At 39.7% G+C, this 19,445-nt stretch overlaps 1 protein-coding gene across 2 annotated transcripts in view; it reads left to right on the top strand.

Moving 5' to 3' along the window:
* The first annotated feature begins 8,058 nt into the window (after positions 1-8,058).
* Positions 8,059-19,445, top strand: part of tnk1 (tyrosine kinase, non-receptor, 1) — a 61,760-nt gene continuing 50,373 nt past the window's right edge. For both annotated transcript variants that reach the window (XM_061961187.2, XM_061961188.2), the window contains exon 1: positions 8,059-8,355. The gene's annotated coding sequence lies outside the window, so the exon portion shown is untranslated. The remainder of the gene's footprint in view (positions 8,356-19,445) is intronic.

Genomic DNA, 19,445 nt, shown 5'->3' on the forward strand with positions numbered 1-19,445 from the left:
CTACAAAATTAAACTACGAAATGAACATCACACAAGTCTTAATTCCATATTATTTTATCAAGGGGCTGTACTACTGCAATAAAAAGACACTGTGTTAATGTTTTAGATGTAAAACAGGATACATAACTAACAATAGCTAAATACTATATTGTGCAATATATGTTTTGTTTCTTGTATTTGGACAAGTTAGTTAGGTGTTGTGAGAAAGATATAATTTTAAGTGTTCTTATTTAATCCATAGTCATGTTTGAAGCAGCTATAGTATTTTCCCATGTAGAGTGTCTTCTCATGACCTCCTTGCTTTTATCTTATGTCCGCTAGTAAACTCTTTGTTTTGTCTAAAGGGCTCCTGTTTCTCGGCTTACAGAGCTGTTTTGGCCAGTTTCTTATCTCTTTTGAAGAAGCAGCTGTGCTTCTTTTTGGGCGAGAGGGTCTGTTTTCGCTCTACATAAGCTGATTCTTTTTGTTTGAATTTAGACCTCTTCTTGCTGATGCTATTGTCGCGTTGTAAGAGCTGGTCTCCTATGTCACACCTGGGTGAAGTCTTGTCTGGGTTTCGTCTGTTGTCATGTTGTCTTGCCATTTCCTGTTTTATTTTGAAAGGTTAACTCTCCCTCTCGTTTCAGGTCACTTGCCCTTCCTCCTGTTTCACTGGTCTGATGTCTCTCCTGATTGCCTGATTGTTCCCACCTGTGTCACACTCCCTCATGTGTATAAATGTCTCGTCCTCCTCTTGTCTTGTGCCAGAGTGTCTCGTTACTTCATGTGCGTACCTCCAGCGTTCCCTTGCCATAGCATTGTCCACAGCCACGTTTCTTGTATCTTTTTTGGATCCATGGGAGTATTTTGATTTGTAAGTTTTCTCAGGTAAGATTAGCTTCCTAGCATCACCTCCATTGGAGTGGTTTTTGTTATACTTAGTAGTTTTTTGTTCATAGCCCCTTTTTCCCTCCGTAGACGGAGCGTTTTTGAGTTATTGATATTTTTGTTAGTTTAGAGCTCAGGTCAGTTGTGTTTTTATAGCCTGTTTATTTCTCCTGTTTTGGACCCCTTCCCTTGTGCAAATAAATATATTGTCTTAAAATCCTGCATCTGTGTTCAGAGTCCTGTTCTGGTCGTGACAGTACACTCTGGCCAGTATGGACACAGCAGGATCGAAGCAGTGGGCCGCGACCCTTCATGCGCAGGAATCCCGCCTCTCCGCTCATGAGGAGCAGGTGGCAGTCTTGGGCCAGGTAATCCAGGGGATCGCCCGAATCCAAGAGAACTTTCAGACCGCTGTTACCTCCCAGGTGGGCCAACTTGCGGAACAGGTGCAACTTTTGCTCACCCAAATGACCAAGCCTGGTCCCGCACCCCCTGTGCCTGAGCCGCAGCCATCCCCCATGACTCAGGTACTCCCCACCATTCATAGTGGGGTGGGAGCCCGATTAGCCCCTCCAGAACGCTTTGCGGGCGAACCCGGACAATGCAAAGAATTCATCATAAACTGTGAGATGCATTTGGAGCTCTCGCCCCACGCCTTTCCCACCGATCGTGCTAAGGTGTCTTTTATGATCTCTTATCTGGCGGGGTGAGCAAGGAAATGGGCCATGGCTGAGTGGTCCAGGGGCTCTCACATATGCAGCTCACTCCAAGACTTCACAGAGACTCTCCAAAAGACTTTTGATCCTGTCTCAACTGAGCGCGAAAGGGCCAGAGAGCTAAGTAGGATTTGTCAGGGGAAAGAATCAGCTTCTGATTATGCCATTCGTTTTCGAACACTGACCGCAGACAGCGGATGGAACACTACAGCACTCTATGACGTCTTCCTCAAGGGGCTGGCCGGCCCGCTTCTGGAGCGACTTCTACCCAGAGACCTACCCGCGAACCTGGACGACCTCATCACCCTCGCCATCAGGACAGACCAACGACTACAGGAGTTCAAGTTTCTCCAAGGAGGCCGTCCGACGGATCCAGACCACCAGCCGCAGTTTTCCCTCACCACCAGTTCTACTCCAGGTCCTCAACCAACAGTATGGCTTCCCTATTCCCTGCCTGAGAGGGGAGAGGAGCCCATGCAGTTGGGCCGGGCAAGACTCCCTCTGGTAGAGCGCCAACCTCTCCTCAAGGAGGGGCGATGTTTCTATTGTGGGGAGGTGGGGCATCTCGTGGCTGCCTGCCCTTCCAAGTCGACCCAGGTGAGGGATCAGAATCCTGCCTCAAGTGCTACCGTGCGTACCTTGACACCCATTAAGGTAACCAATGACTATTAGTGTGGTTATGCATGTTTTAATTGACTCTGGGGCCGATGAGAGCTTGATGGACTGGGGTTTAGCCAAGAAATTGGGAGTAAAAACAAGGGCCATCACACCCCCCCTTAAGGCTAGCGCCCTTAATGGTAGCGCTTTATTCACGATCACCCATGTCACAGAACCCGTAGCCATAGACATTGATAATCACCACGAACTATTGAACTTTTTTTTGTTTCACTCACCAGCACGCACCCTGGTATTGGGACATCCATGGCTCGTTTACCACAACCCCCACATAGACTGGCCCACAGGCAAAATCAGGGGCTGGGGAAGGAACTGCGTGGGGAAGTGTATGAGGGTTAGTGCCCCAGCAAGAACCACCACAAATATAAACTCTGTTTCTGCTCACTTTACCATAGAACCACAGCACCCAGATTTGACGTCAGTACCTCCTTGCTATCACCACCTGAAGGAGGTCTTTAATAAGGTAAAAGCTACATCGCTCCCACCACATTGTCCTTACGATTGTGCTATAGACCTCATTCCCGGATCTACCATCCCCAAGGGGCGCCTATATTCGGTTTCAGGTCCCGAAAAACATGCTATGAAAGACTACATACAGTCCTCACTTAAGACGGGACTCATCCGTCCCTCATCGTCACCTGCTGGAGCAGGGTTTTTCTTTGTATCCAAGAAAGACGGCACCCTGCGACCGTGTATAGACTATAGTCCCCTCAACGACATAACAATAAAGAATCGGTACCCTCTGCCATTAATGTCATCAGTTTTCGATCAGCTCCAGCAGGCCAAAGTTTTTACCAAGCTTGACCTACGCAATGCTTATCACCTCATTCGCATTAGGGAAGGTGATGAGTGGAAAACCGGATTTAACACCCCTAGTGGCCACTACGAATATTTAGTAATGCCTTTTGGTCTCACTAATGCCCCTGCCGTTTTTCAGGCTATGATTAATGATGTGCTGAGAGACTTTTTGGACAATTATGTTTTCGTCTATCTTGATGACATACTAATTTATTCTGACAATCTGGACATTCACAGACACCATGTTAGCCAGGTTTTGCAACGGCTCCGGGAAAACCACCTGTACGTAAAAGCTGAAAAGTGCAAATTCCATGCCGACACCATCTCCTTCCTGGGCTTCATTGTAGCCCCTGGAAGTGTACAGATGGATCCGGCTAAAGTTAGCGCAGTCGCCAAGTGGCCAACACCTGATAGTCGTAAGAAGGTTCAGCAATTCCTCGGTTTTGCGAACTTCTACAGACGATTTATCAGAGGCTTTAGCGCAATAGCTTCCCCTCTCCATGCTTTGACTTCTCCACAGGTGCGCTTCCACTGGTCTCCGGAGGCAGAGAGGGCGTTCCAGGATCTCAAGCGCCGCTTCACGACTGCACCCATCCTCGCGCTACCAGATCCACAACGCCAATTTGTGGTCGAGGTGGACGCGTCGAACGAGGGAGTTGGGGCGGTCTTATCCCAAAGACTGGAGGCAGATGGCAAAACCCACCCCTGTGCTTTTCTGTCTCGCCGGTTGAGCCCTGCAGAACGTAACTATGATGTTGGCAACAGGGAACTTCTGGCGGTCAAGGTAGCGCTGGAAGAGTGGCGACATTGGTTAGAGGGGGCACAACATCCTTTCATAGTTTGGACTGACCACAAGAACTTGGAATATATTCGAAACGCCAAGAGACTGAATTCACGTCAGGCCAGGTGGGCATTGTTTTTCAATCGTTTTAACTTCACGTTGTCTTACAGGCCGGGGTCCCGCAACGTCAAGTCAGACGCTTTGTCACGCCTCTACGACCCCGAGCCTGCTGCCAAGGTACCAGAACCCATCCTTCCACTGAACTGTGTGGTTGGAGCGGTCACTTGGCAGATAGAACGAGAGGTAAGGCACGCTAATGGTGAGACTCCTCCACCTAGTGGGTGCCCAGAGAATCGCCTGTTTGTCCCGGTCAGTCTGCGCCCACAGGTGATCCATTGGGCTCACACCTTGCTGCTTACCTGCCATCCGGGGGTCCGGAGATCTATGTTTATGATCTCACAGCGGTTCTGGTGGCCATCCATGGAGTCGGGGGTCCGGCAGTACATCGAGGCGTGTCCGGTCTGCGCTCGTAACAAAACATCCTCTGGGCCACGTGTTGGACTTTTACAGCCGCTGCCTATCCCTTCCAGACCGTGGTCTAACATCTCTATGGACTTCGTCACTGGCCTCCCGGTCTCAAGAGGTAACACCACCGTGGTCGATCGATTTTCAAAGATGACACATTTTATTGCCTTGCCAAAGTTGCCCACAGCCAAGGAGACTGCTCAGATATTGATGCAACACGTTTTTAGAATTCATGGATTTCCCACAGACATTGTATCATACCGGGGGCCCCAATTCATCTCACGGTTCTGCAAGCTCATCGGGGCTACAGCCAGCCTGACATCAGGATACCACCCGGAGGCAAACGGCCAGACCGAGCGCCTCAATCAACAACTGGAAACCGGCCTCCGATGCCTCGTGTCCCAGAACCCAACAACGTGGAGTTCCCACCTGGTCTGGGTGGAATATGCCCATAACTCCTTGCCTACCTCTGCCACTGGTTTCTCCCCCTTCAAGTGTGTCTACGGCTACCAACCGCCAGTGTTCCCAGACTCAGAGCCAGAAGTTTCCGTGCCCTCCGCCCACGCCCTGGTGCGCCGATGCCGTCGTATTTGGCTTGCGGCCCGACAAGTGCTCGCTCGCCAAGGAGATCGGGTCAAGAAATCAGCCGACCGGAAGCGGCGCCCAGCACCTGATTACCGGCCAGGACAGAGAGTATGGCTATCCGCCAAAGACCTGCACCTCAAGGTTCCCTCCAAGAAATTAGCGCCCAGATTCGTGGGTCCCTTCCCCATCACCAAGGTCATCAATCCAGCAGCAGTACGCCTCCGCCTACCCAGGTCGCTCCGCGGCCACCCTACTTTCCATGTCAGCCAAGTCAAGCCTGCCAAAGAAAGCCCCATGGTCCCCCCCCCCCCCCCCCCCCCCCCCCCACCGCCGCTGGAAGCTGTAGACGGAGGACTTCTGTACCGGGTCAAGAAACTTTTAGCGGTACGCAAAAGAGGTCGAGGTAGACAGTTCTTGGTGGATTGGGAGGGGTACGGTCCAGAAGAGAGACAGTGGATTCCCCAACGGAACATTGATGACCCCTCCCTGATCCGGGACTTCTATAGACTCCACCCTGAGGTCCCTGGGCCGTCAGGAGTCGGCCCTAGAAGGGGGGATTCTGTCACACCTGGGTGAAGTCTTGTCTGGGTTTCGTCTGTTATGTTGTCTTGCCATTTCCTGTTTTATTTTGAAAGGTTAACTCTCCCTCTCGTTTCAGGTCACTTGCCCTTCCTCCTGTTTCACTGGTCTGATGTCTCTCCTGATTGCCTGATTGTTCCCACCTGTGTCACACTCCCTCATGTGTATAAATGTCTCGTCCTCCTCTTGTCTTGTGCCAGAGTGTCTCGTTACTTCATGTGCGTACCTCCAGCGTTCCCTTGCCATAGCATTGTCCACAGCCACGTTTCTTGTATCTTTTTTGGATCCATGGGAGTATTTTGATTTGTAAGTTTTCTCAGGTAAGATTAGCTTCCTAGCATCACCTCCATTGGAGCGGTTTTTGTTATACTTAGTAGTTTTTTGTTCACAGCCCCTTTTTCCCTCCGTAGACGGAGCGTTTTTGAGTTATTGATATTTTTGTTAGTTTAGAGCTCAGGTCAGTTGTGTTTTTATAGCCTGTTTATTTCTCCTGTTTTGGACCCCTTCCCTTGTGCAAATAAATATATTGTCTTAAAATCCTGCATCTGTGTTCAGAGTCCTGTTCTGGTCGTGACATCCTAAAGCTTTAGTAAAACTTGGCCAAGTACCATTCTGTCTCTGGGGTCCTTTTCACTCAACATATATGCCATCCAAAAGAATTTGGGATTGACCAGTGTGTTTTATTCCCTGAGGGGAAGACTGGTCACGAGCAACAGTGTACAGTAGTCGGTTGATTTTACTTTCACCTAAGGTCAAACTAAATTAATCTATTATAACTAACAAACTTGTTTGAATACAAGAAACTAAAAATACTTGATAACAAGTGAAATTGATCTATTAGAATGAATATTGAGCAAGTTTATACTTAAAAATACAATCCCACCCAGACCTGTGGCACTAGTATCATGTCAAAATTATACAAAGACTATCATATTTCTCAGTCTGCAGAACAACAGAAATCCCCATTGCATCCTCACCCACTCAAAATTCCCACACTGCTGGAAGGAAGGTGACAAATGAACTGAAGCAGATTGTTTGGTGACTAATCCGAGCTGAGCAAAGGAGGAGTAACTGTGCCAGGAAGTGCAAAGTGCAGGCAGGCAGTGCTGTAGAGCCTTTGTGCATTTGCATCACAAACAGAGACGTCACAAACAGGAACAACAATCCTGTTAAACCTGCCATGCAACAGTAAGTATGGAGTGGGAGAAACCCACTCAAGACATTCGAGATTCAAACAATTTATATTTCAAATCAGATGAGAACAAAGAAACCAGAAGATATATATAAACATTTTGTAATGAGTCATGGTAGAAACGGTTTATAGAACATAAATACATTTTGTCTTTTCAAATGATAGTGATCTGATATTACAATGCAATACAATAGTAATACTTATTACATAATTAATTAGTAATGGAAAAAATAATGTACTTGTGTATAATTTTATATTTTTAGAACTATTTGATGAATGATCAAATTTTTTATTCTCATTTGTATTGTTTATTATATGTGCAAGCGCTGCAAGTCGTTTGGAAGTATAAGCTCTGGAAATACATGTTAAATAACATGAAATCTTGTAAAATAGGAACTTAAAATCCTGATGAAATATAGAAAACAATAAAATAAAAAAAATAAAAAACCCTATCATGAGTAACTGAACTATAGTTAAATTTAAATATATGAATAAAAAATAATGTACTGTGCATAACAGTTCATTGTATTGTTTTTTTATACCTTTACATATTTTGTAAGTATTTAAATATTTAATACAATAATTAACATTGATTTAAAACGCTTATTGAAATGCTAAAAACAATAATGTGACATTTTTGAATAGCATTTTATTCAAGGGGGATATTTTTTCTACATGCTATTATCACTAGTATATTGTAGTGATACATCATTTTTCTACAATAATTTACAGTATTTCATAGTATTCATTTTTTTTACTTAAAAATATTTCAAATAATATAATTATTTAACTATTTAAACCCAATGTATGATATTATATAAATGTATATATGTTATACTTGTACTTATGCATATATATGTATATATTAATATATATATATATATATATATATATATATATATATATATATATATATATATATATATATATATACATACATATATATATATACAGTATTTCATAGTATTCTTTTTTTTTTACTTAAAAATATTTCAAATAATACAATACCTATTTAAACCCAATGTATGATATTATATAAATGTATATATGTTATACTTGTACTTATGCATATATATGCATATGTTAATATATATATATATATATATATATATATATATATATATATATATATATATATATATATATATATATATATAATCATTTAGATTCGAAAAGTTAACTTATTTTCCCATATATCAGGGGGTTGTGGAAAGGAATGAGTTAAATAATAAAGTTGATTTCTTTTTCAAATGGAAGTGTTTTATGATTGGAAGAAGTCATGGTAATTACGACAGAAAAGGGCGTGGCTTGTCGCCAAAATGGGCGGGGTCTTTAAAAAAACAAAAATCACTCGTCCACAGGTAGATTCTCCTGTGAAACTCGCTTGTTGTTGCTCGCTTGGAGTTGGAAGATAATTATTTTTGGGAGCTATTATTCATCGGGGAAGAAAGTGTTTTTCGCGCTAATAGAAGACTTTCCTGGGAATTCTGAGAAGAGTTCTGTCAGTCCGGAAGTGGCAGGCCTGCCTGGACGTATGGCGTGGACCTTTCCTGCAGTCATGGGTTGGTTGTCACAGGGCGTGTTTGGTTGAGAACTCGCTGTCAACAGCTCACAGATCACATACTTTTGGATGAAAGGTAAGTTTATAAGTAAGCCAACGTAGTAAAACTTTTTGTAGTTTAGCCCCACTTTGTTTGGTAAGACGTTAGCCTAGCTACACTAATTGCAATTGTTATTAATGTCACAATTATTGTCCAATAGAACTAGTGTCAATATTAGCTGAACATCTATTCTAAGGAAATATGCGTGTTGTTTAATCCCTGCATAATTTAATTTAAAAAAAGTATTTTTATGATAATTTAACTGATTAATTTAGGTTATGGCTAATTGAAACACTTTATTTAAAAGTCTGTTCCACAAATATCTATTTTATTGTAAATCATGCCTCTCTCCCGTATAGTAGAAGGTTGTGACCATAAACCAAGAAGTTAGTCAATTTAGAAATTCAATGTACCGTATTTTTCGGATTATAAATCGCTCCGGAGTATAAATCGCACCGGCCGAAAATGCATAATAAAGAAGGAAAAAAACATATATAAGTCGCACGAGAGTATAAGTCACATTTTTGGAGGAAATCTATTTGCTAAAATCCAACACCAAGAATAGACATTTGAAAGGCAATTTAAAATAAATAAGGAATAGTGAACAACAGGCTGAATAAGTGTACGTTATATGACGCATAAATAATGAACTGAGAACGTGCCTGGTATGTTAACGTAACATATTATGGTAAGAGTCATTCAAATATCTATAACATATAGAACATACTATACGTTTACCAAACAATCTGTCACTCCTAATCGCTAAATCCGATGAAATGTTCTTCCTCGGTGTCGCTTCTAAACAACTCTGCCTACTCCAAACGTAGACAATGCGCCGTAATGTGTTAATAATTTCACACATAAATCGCTCCAGAGTATAAATCGCACTCCCGGCCAAACTATGAAAAAAAACTGCGATTTATAATCCGAAAAATACGGTATGACCGGCAGACATCTGCAGGAAGAGGCGATAAGATGCTTTTTTGCTTTCAGATTTGTTTTTTTACCTGAGTAAAATTCCCAATAGTCTGCATCCCAGTGAGAGCAGACATTGTACAGTGAGTGATTGTTTTAATATGTTCGTAGTTTGTATTTCTTGTTTATTGTTTAGCACTAGTGCTAGATGCTTAGAGCCGGATCTGAATATCACTCAGCTTCTAAAACTTGTAGCGTATATTCAGACTCAAAAATATAAGATTGCGGATCATCATTTGTCCCAAAGCAGTGGTTGTTGGCTCTCCCAAGGTCTGTCATGATTAGTAGTGTTGTTGTCGAAGGAAATGGCGAACCTTGCAATGTGCCGCCAAAAATAAATGTACCGGCAATGCTTAAAATGACCAAAATAATGTAAATATTACATGTTATTGTGACTGTGCCTGTTACTACATTACACCATGCATATAAAACGTTGATCGAGGTTTTTAAAGGGCTTTTTATGCAGAATAGATTGAATCTCCATTACCTACATTTTTAGCCACCTATTGTCATCGTTTTTTTACGATTTAGAATTATTTAATTTTTTTAGGGGAAAAAAAACATTTAATACAGTAAAATAATGTTGGACTGAAGTTACCAACATTTAATGCCAGCATCAATGCATACGTCGAGAATACCAGTGTAATAGAAAATAAGTTGCCTCTATATTGAAGACATTATACACTTTATTTAAACATATGTACCAAAAATATGACATCAAGAAAAATAAATGTTTCTGTATTTTTTGATTAAAAGTTTGTACATGTTGTAAATGTAAGTACTAATTTGGAACCAAATCCTGTAATACAAAAAGTGTATGATGTAAGAAATCTGATAATTGATTCATGCGTTGAAAATGGAGCATCGATGCAGAAAATGTGGAAACATTATGAATCTATACCATGAATGCTGGAGTCTACCCAGCTAAACTCGGTGGCCAGCCAATAGCTAGGTTACAACCATGTGATTAGACGTCAGATGGATGGCAAACTCCAAAAATCACTCCATATTCTCTACTGCTCGTTGGTGTCACCATATCTGAGTGATTGTGCACAAATATGGGGAAATAACTACAAAAGTACTTCATTCATTAACGGTGTTACAAAAAAGATCAGTTAGAATAATACATAATATTGGCTATAGAGAGCATACAAACCCTTTATTTATTGAATCAAAAATACTGAAATTCTACGGTATAGGGAATTTGCAAGCAGCTAAAATTATGCACAAAGCAAACTATAACCTGCTACCCAAAAATATACAACAATTCTTCTCAACAAAACAGGAGAAATATAACCTTAGAGAAAAATGTAATTTAAAACATTTATATGCACGTACAACACTTAAGACCTTTAGTATATCAGTATGTGTGATTAAAGTATGGAATAAATTAAGCAAATAAATCAAACAATGATCCAATTCAAGAAACTCTTCAAACTTAAAGTGTTTACAAAGTACAAAGAAGATGAACCATGATAAACATTCTGAATTTATTTCATCCATCCATTCATTTTCTAGATAATCTTATTTATCTCACCATATGACATGTAGCTTACTTCACTAATTCATATTTATTCATCTATTTTTTATTGTTATTTATGGAGTACATTGTGAATAAATTGAGAACAGGAAGTGAACAAAAGTGCTAGCAATTGCTATGTAAAGGAAAAGTGGTAAGATTAAATAAGTTCTGCTTCTTCCTACTCCTTTTTGAACATGTTGAATAGAGAAACTGGAAATGCTTGTATGCATGAATGTTTGAAATAAAGTCAAACTCAACTCAACTTTCAATATGGCGACCTTGAGCAGGCCAGAACAGCTGATCGGAGGTGGTTCGATCAGTCCTGAGTAATTTAACCCGGAGTTAAGACTAGGGCTCTCTTCAAACAGTCCAAGATTCGACGACTCGATTTCTTAGGAGTCTAATTGACTATCAACATTGCAGTCGAGGGAGACGGAGTTAAGAACCAGCTGAGGCGTGCCCCGTGTGCAGCAGGTGTGTTGGGAGGGTGGCTCCATTGCGTCCTTCATTAATAAGAGACTCTTGTGTGCAGACAAATAGTTTTTAGAGATCATTCTTATCTGCTTACAATTTTGGCTGTCACTAGAAAGCGATCGCTCCGTACCACCGCGCCACTTCTGGCCGGCCAAATCCCGCTGTACGCCCTGGTGGAACTCACCAGAAATTGAACACGCCGCCTCTCCCCAGAGGTCTTTTTGCTGGTAAAGGTGATGATCCTTCAGCAGGTTCACATACGGAAACTTGGTTATGATTAGTCAAGTTTGATGTCGTCTATTTACCTTGTTTATTTGTTTATCAGAGTGGTTTAGCTTTTTTGGGGTTGTTTTGTTCACTCTGGCAGAGCTACTCAATTATTGTGTAAATGCTCCAAAGCATTCACACCTGGTTTTTTTTACACCAAAATTCATCTATTTATTATTGTATGAATGGGCCAAAGCATTCACACATATGGTTTTCTACACCAAAATTAATCTATTTATTATTGTATGAATGGGACAAAGCATTCACACATATGGTTTTCTACACCAAAATTCATCTATTTATTCTTTTTCTTCTTCTCCAGATTTTGGCGTGCACTACCTTCCACATTTTTCATCCGATTCAAACTGTTCCAATTTCAAACTGTTAAGCCTGTTCGGGAATAGCTGGCTTTCCCTTGACAAATTAAATTCCAAAAATTCCCAGATTTCCCAGAATTCCCGGTTTGTCGGGACATTTTTCCCATTCAAAATGAATTGGCCATTTTTCAAACTTCCACCATTTCCACAAAGTCAATATCGTTGAGTGGCTTTAGGGGTGTAACGATGCGTTTAAACAACAATTCGATTCTATATTTGTTGTTGACGATACGATTCAGGAACGATCTAGTTTTTTGAGAACGATTCGATCTGAAACAATTAAGTGAATTGAAATCGATTTAGTAACTTTTTAGCAAAAAAAATCAAACAGTGTGACTGTGAGATAGATACTGGACACAAGTGAAGTTTCCTATATTCCTGTTATTTCTTGTAAGGGAATTAGGTATAAATGAAGTATGGATACAAACAAGCAAGTAAGCAACAATTAATGGCCATTCAAATCGTATCTGAATAAAGTGCAACCAACACTTAAGATTGAATTAACAAGAGGAAACAATTTCTGCTCACATTTTCAACATTTGAGCAAATTTCAATAAAAGTACAGTTAGCAACATTTTAAGAGTAGACGTGCTTCTTCATCCATCTCCTCTATTTATTTGTTTCTCATGAAATGACTTCTATTTGGCTGCCAGTTGCATGTTATGTGTCACACTTCATTAGTGTTGTGTTCCGGAAGTCTTTCTAAGGCACCGTAGTTTTTTGCCATTTTTGTTTTGATGACGTCATAGACAGGCGAAATAGACTCAACGTCTAACATCCGTATTTTTAAAGTGTTAATCTTCATATAAAGTCTGCAGTTCTTAAATCCAATGTTTTCCTTTTTCTATTATCGATAAAATCAATCAATTTCCCTTTTTAAACAATCTTAGATTGATACCTATCTTATTGAAGGCAAACTTGCCGAGCACAGATCGATATACTCGTAATTTAGGAATATAAATCGATCTAGTGATACATCGATTAATCGTTACACCCCATATAGTATATATAATGTATGTATGTATATATGTATATGTGTACATAAATATATATATATATATACACATATATATATATATATATATATATATATATATATATACATACATAAACACATATATATATATATATATATATATATATATATGTAAACATACTTTATATATACAGTACATATAGATCAATCGCTACACCACACACACATATATATATAAATATATATATATATATATATATATATATATATATATATATATATATATATATATATATATATATATATAAATGTGTGTGGTGTAGCGATTGATCTATATGTACTGTATATATAAAGTATGTTTACATACATATATATATATATATATATGTATGTATATATATATATGTATATGTGTTTATGTATGTATGTATATATGTGTATATATATATATATATATATATATATATATATAAATATATATATACATATATATATATATATTAGGGCCGTCAGAGTTAATGTGATAGTAACGCGTTAAATATAAATTTCAATAAAGGCACTCATTTTTTAACACGCGTCCTTATTGACCCTCGGCCCGGGCCGTAGCGGGGGGGGGGGGGACTTGGCTACTGTTCACTTGTTCGCGAGCAGAAATGGACAAAGAAAAGGGCTTATTGTGGATATATCAGGTTCAAAGCCATAGCAACTTGTTCTCCCGACAAGAAAATACTATTTTTCGCCGAGACGACATCATTGCAGCAAATGCCTGCATGAAATCGAGATTTTAAAAAAAAGATGTTTTTTTTGCTAACAAGATATTTTTTTTCTACCCAGTTCACTCTTTGTTAGACCAATTGTTTAATTTAAATAATATTTTCCTGAGAGCCAGCGTCCTCCACAGTGGACATGTGAATCAGTTTCGGGGATGCTACGGTTTTCAGCAGAATGTAGCACAGATTTTAGTTATATTTACGAAAATGAAAACGCAAAGATATTTTTCTTTGTTAAATGTTTTTTCATCCCAGAAAATCTGATTAATATTAAATCTTTAAAATCTAAAATATATAGTTTTTATTGACTAACAAGGTATAATTTTCTTAGCAGTCTTGTATAATGATAGTATATCTAACTAACCATGACCTCAGAATCCTCTCCCGACATGAGGCAACAGGAATAATTCTGTTTGGACATCTATTGGGTTACGCAGGAACATAGACATCATGTCTGACAGCTTCCTTCATGTTTATCAGGAAGGAGGAGACATAAAACGTCACAGTTTGTTCAAGAAAACCTCCCAGCGAGCAGGTTAGGTAAACAGAGTATGCTAACTGACTCCAAGTCTGAAATGAAAAAAACGTATATTTCCCTCATAGCATTGTTGAGGCACTCAGAACTTTCACTTGAAGTCTAAATATACAAGTCATGTATCATCAAGAAATAGCTGACTGTGATGGAGTTATATCCAGGCGTCCTCAGTTTATGCTCATAGACTTAAATTAGTCAGAGCCAGTCTGAGCACTGGTGCCAAATACCACACAATTTATACTCTAACAGGAGAAGGCGCACATGCCCAGGCAAGAATCGAGTGGATTAGGTGTAGAATACAACTGTAAAGATGCAACACATCTGTCATCAGAATGGAATCACCCTTGTTAGGAATGAGTGTGGCACAATCATCATTCAGTGGGATTTTCAAAGTCATAAAAATGGGATCCCACAGTACATTTTTGGGGTCCCACTTTTTTGTAACCGTTTTGAAAACAAATGATAAATGTATGCATTATCCTGTTATATTTCAAGTTTCGAGTTTCGAGTTTATTCACAATATCATATTACAATTAGAACAGTAGTGAATATCCATTTAAGGATGGTGGTAAGTAAAAGGGTCCCCTGAAACATAGATAGTACTTTATAGATAGATGGTACTTCATTGATTCCTTCAGGAGAGTTCCCTCAGAAAAATTTAAATTCCAGCAGCAGTGTACAAAATTGTAAAAAGTAAATAATGGGGGTATAAATGGAAACAAAATAGAAATAATATTACAATAGAATAAAAATAAAAAGCAACAATGAGAATAAAAAAATAACAGTAAAATAAGAATATAGCAAGAGAAACTAGGCAGTAGTGACCATGTTATGAAAAAGTATTGCACTGTTATTGTTTTGCATCCCCTGTCATCCTCGTACCCCCCCAGAGAGGAGTTGTACAGTCTAATGGTGTGTGGGACAAAGGAGTTTTTGAGTCTATTAGTCCTGCACTTGGGATGAAGCAGTCTTGCACTGAACAGGCTCCTCTGGCTACTGATAACGGTATGCAGAGGGTGACTGGCATCATCCAGGATGCTCACTAGTTTTTCCACAGTCCTCTTCTCTGCCACCGTCACCAGTGAGTCCAGTTTTATTCCGATCGTAGAACCGGCCCGCCTGATCAGTTTCTCCAGTCTGGAGCTGTCCTTCTTAGATATACTGCCCCCCCAGCACACTACGATGTAGTACAGAACACTGGCAACCACAGACTGGTAGTACATCCACATGGTGGCAAGCACAAAAACGCTATATGATAAACACAAAATAGGAGCACTAAAGCAAGCATACACATACATACATACATTCATTCAACCATGCACAACCCAACAGTAGTCCACCCCACATGGGGCATTAGAGATAGGTGGTTAATAGGTATGATTTCAGTTTCTTTTTGAAGTTGTAGAATGAATACAGCATCCTGAGGCTCTCATCAAGCCGGTTCCAGATCTTTGGTCCCCTGCATACAACACTTCGAGCAGTACAAGCCATTAGATGATGTTTACCTGATATTAGGTCAAAGTTGCGAGTGTTGTGGGCATGCTTGGGACGGTAGATAGGAACCAAGCTACAGAGCCTGAGATTCAGCCTGTGGATGACTTGATAGGTTAGACAAGCATTGTGATAAATATTGAACTCTATCAGTCTTAAGAGATGATAATTATGAAATAGATGTCGAGTGGTGGCATTAAACTTGAACCATGACAGGGCCCGTATGATTTTCTTTTGCATGGATTCTAATTTGTGAAGGTAGCTAGGGAAAGTGTTACACCAGATGACATTACAGTAGTTTAGATGTGGTTCAAAGAGAGTTTTGTATAGAGTAAGTATAGCATAAAGAGGAATATAATGATGAAGGTGAAAGAACAGGCCAACATATTTGGATAATTTGTTTAACAGATGGCTAATGTGACATTTTAAATTGAGGTATTCGTCAATGATGACCCCCAGGAATTTTGTGGAGTTCACTCTCTGTATTTCCTGCCCATTGATGTTGATATGGCAGTGTTTAGTATTTGTCCGGTTTTTATTAGAACAAAATAAAATAACATTTGTTTTATTAACATTAAGTGAGAGCTTATTACATTTGAACCAGGAATCCACTTTCACAAGCTCTGAATTGACAGTTTATTGTAGATCGAGAAGGCTCCTGTGTGAGGTAAACAAATGTGTATCGTCAGCAAAAATTATTTTATGAAAAGTTTCGGAGGAGTTTACAAAATCATTTATGTATAGCAGTGGTCCCCAACCACCGAGCCGCACAAGAAATTTTTTTTTTTTTTTTTAAATATTTTTTTATTATTATTTTTTTTAATCAAATCAACATAAAAACATAATATATACACTATATATCAATGTATATCAATACAGTCTGCATGGATACAGTCCGTAAGCACACATGATTGTATTTCTTTATAAAAAAAAATAAAAAAAAATCACCCCATATCCTCCCCCACATCCCCGGTCCGCGGGACAAATTTTCAAGCGTTGACCGGTCCGCAGCTACAAAAAGGTTGGGGACCACTGATGTATAGGCTGAAAAGGAGAGGCCCCAAGATGGATCCCTGGGGAACCCCAAAATTTATGGTCATACAGGGTGAGTTATGATCATTGACGCATACACATTGTTGCCTTCCGTATAGGTAAAAACAGAACCAATCGAGAGGTACCCCTCTGACACCATAGTGGTATAGCTTATACAGTAAGATCTCAAAGTCTATTGTGTCAAAGGCCTTCGACAGATCCAAAAAATACCAATACCGCATTCCCTTCTTCAATACAGTCAGTCATTGACTCTTACCAAGAGGTCGAGTATAGCCATACAGGTGGTGCTTTTTTTTCGAAAACCATATTGGGAGGGGACAAGGATATCTAGTTTTTCTAGAAAGCCATTCAGTCGGTTATAGACCACTTTCCCAAATATTTTAGAAAATATTGCTAAAATTGAAATTGGCCTATAATTGTTCATAGCATTTTAACACCTAATTTAAAAATTGGGATTACTTTTGCCACTTTGGACATTTTGGGTACAATGCCGGCACTAAGTGACAGGTTTATACAGTGACAAAGAGGTTTTGTGATGACATTTGCTATGGCTTTCAAGATTTTGCTACATATCCCGTCCACTGCGTATCTCAAATTCTATATTGTGTTTTGGAAAAAGGTTGTCATAAACGTTACTTAATTCATTAAAAAAATAATACAAAGGAAAACAAATTTGTATGCATATGTAAAGTTATTCACTTATAAACATTCATTCACTTTCTTCTTTCCTTCATGGATCTAAACTTTACCGCTGTCGGTATTTTTTCTATATTTTCATTTAATAAGTTGCAAGTGTATTTATTTCAGTATAAAAGTGTAACAAGTCTTTTGCTTCGGTCATGAAATGATGATAATCGTGTGCCAGGGCATACATGCATATGACAAATTGAATTGATTATTCTCACCTGTATGTAGATCATCAGTCGTTTAAAAATCGCCACATCTACACTTTCATGGCAAATAATGCCAACAAACTTAGAATTTGGCAAGTTCGTTTCAATGTCATTTAATACAGTTGCACTCAATGCCTCTAGCATTTCATCTCTGGCTTGGTGATGGCCATAAACTGTGTGTTCCCCTTTAAGAATGGCAGTATGTGGGGTGAGTGATGTGTTTAAGTGAGTGAGCAAGTTAGGAGAGGGAGCGCTAGCATGTACAGGAGTTGAAATAGCATGGTGGATGTCCGCTTGGCTTTGTGGAAAACATAAATAAAGAGTTGTAACAAATCGACGGCCTCGTCATTCCGACCAAAGACCGGAAATGTAGGGACCCAGTGGAGGGTGTTACCCCCGACAAAATATCGGCCCTGGAGGGAACGTCTCCCCTGCGCTTCTCGACCACGGTCTGCTGGGAGAAGACAAGTAGGAAAGGTGTAACATGATAAATTCTTGGTGCCTGGTGAGGCTGGCTGGATCTTTGAAAATCAGTGCACCCAGTCGTAAAGGTGTTCTTTTTCTTAGCCCGTTTACATGGCGTGAAAAATAATTTTTCCATCTTCATAAGTGAGCCATTTGCTGAAAAGTGGCTCCTGAAACCACTTTTCATTGAAGCTTCGCTTATTGGGTTTATTGCTCGCCATGACGAAAACAATAACACACGGGAGTCCTAATACCGGAAATGCAGTATTTGTGATTGATAAAACTTACGGCGAATCAAAATTTAAGAAATTATACCGGAAAGTTCATTACTTGGAAGACGACCAATAAAAACGCAATAAACGGGGACGGATATTTGACCCGGCAAATATAAACAAAACAAAACAACGGCGGAAAGCGATAATTGATTAAAAAAAAAAACAAGTAAACCAGAGTTTTGACCCGGAGAAGGCAGGGTCGGTAAAAAAAAAAAAAAAAAAATCTACGTCCCGGGAAGATATTATATTATTGCTGTTAAATTATTTTTTTTTCAGATTAATTACACTCGCTTGCAGTTTTTCAATACATTAGAAAAAGATTCTGCTATTTGGACACCAATGCACTTTTATTGTGAAAATGTCATTTAGGGTTTTTTTTTTTATGTTTTACTTCTGCCAATCATTTATTTGCTAAAGCCTTGGTAAAAAAAAATGTTATAAAGTCCAGCCAGGGTGTAATTTGAAGTAAAATTCGCCGGTGAACACAGGAGTGTCTTCACTCATCTTTGACCTGATCACTGACCGTATAACAACCTGTGCCACCGTCTGCCATTAAAGTCAGGGAGCATGTTCAGTCAGATTAAATAGTGTGATTAATTTGGTTATAAACATGATTAATGCCATCATTTGTTGTAGTAACTCACATGAGTTACCATGAGTTTAATATATATGTATGTATATATGCGAATAAATGTGTGTTTGTATATATATATCCATCCATCCATCCATTTTCTACCGCTTGTCCCTTTTTTTGGGGTCGCGGGGGGTGCTGGAGACTATCTCAGCTGCATTCGGGCGGAAGGCGGGGTACACCCTGGACAAGTCGCCACCTCATCGGGGCCAACACAGATAGACAGACAACATTCACACTCACATTCACACACTAGGGCCAATTTAGTGTTGCCAATCAACCTATCCCCAGGTGCATGTCTTTGGAGGTGGGAGGAAGCCGGAGTATCCGGAGGGAACCCACGCAGTCACAGGGAGAACATGCAAACTCCACACAGAAAGATCCCGCGCCGCCCTAGTCGCTCCCTGGAGCTTTTTAAAAAA

This window comes from Nerophis lumbriciformis, linkage group LG05 (genome assembly GCF_033978685.3).
Source record: "Nerophis lumbriciformis linkage group LG05, RoL_Nlum_v2.1, whole genome shotgun sequence".
Taxonomy (NCBI): Eukaryota; Metazoa; Chordata; class Actinopteri; order Syngnathiformes; family Syngnathidae; genus Nerophis; species Nerophis lumbriciformis.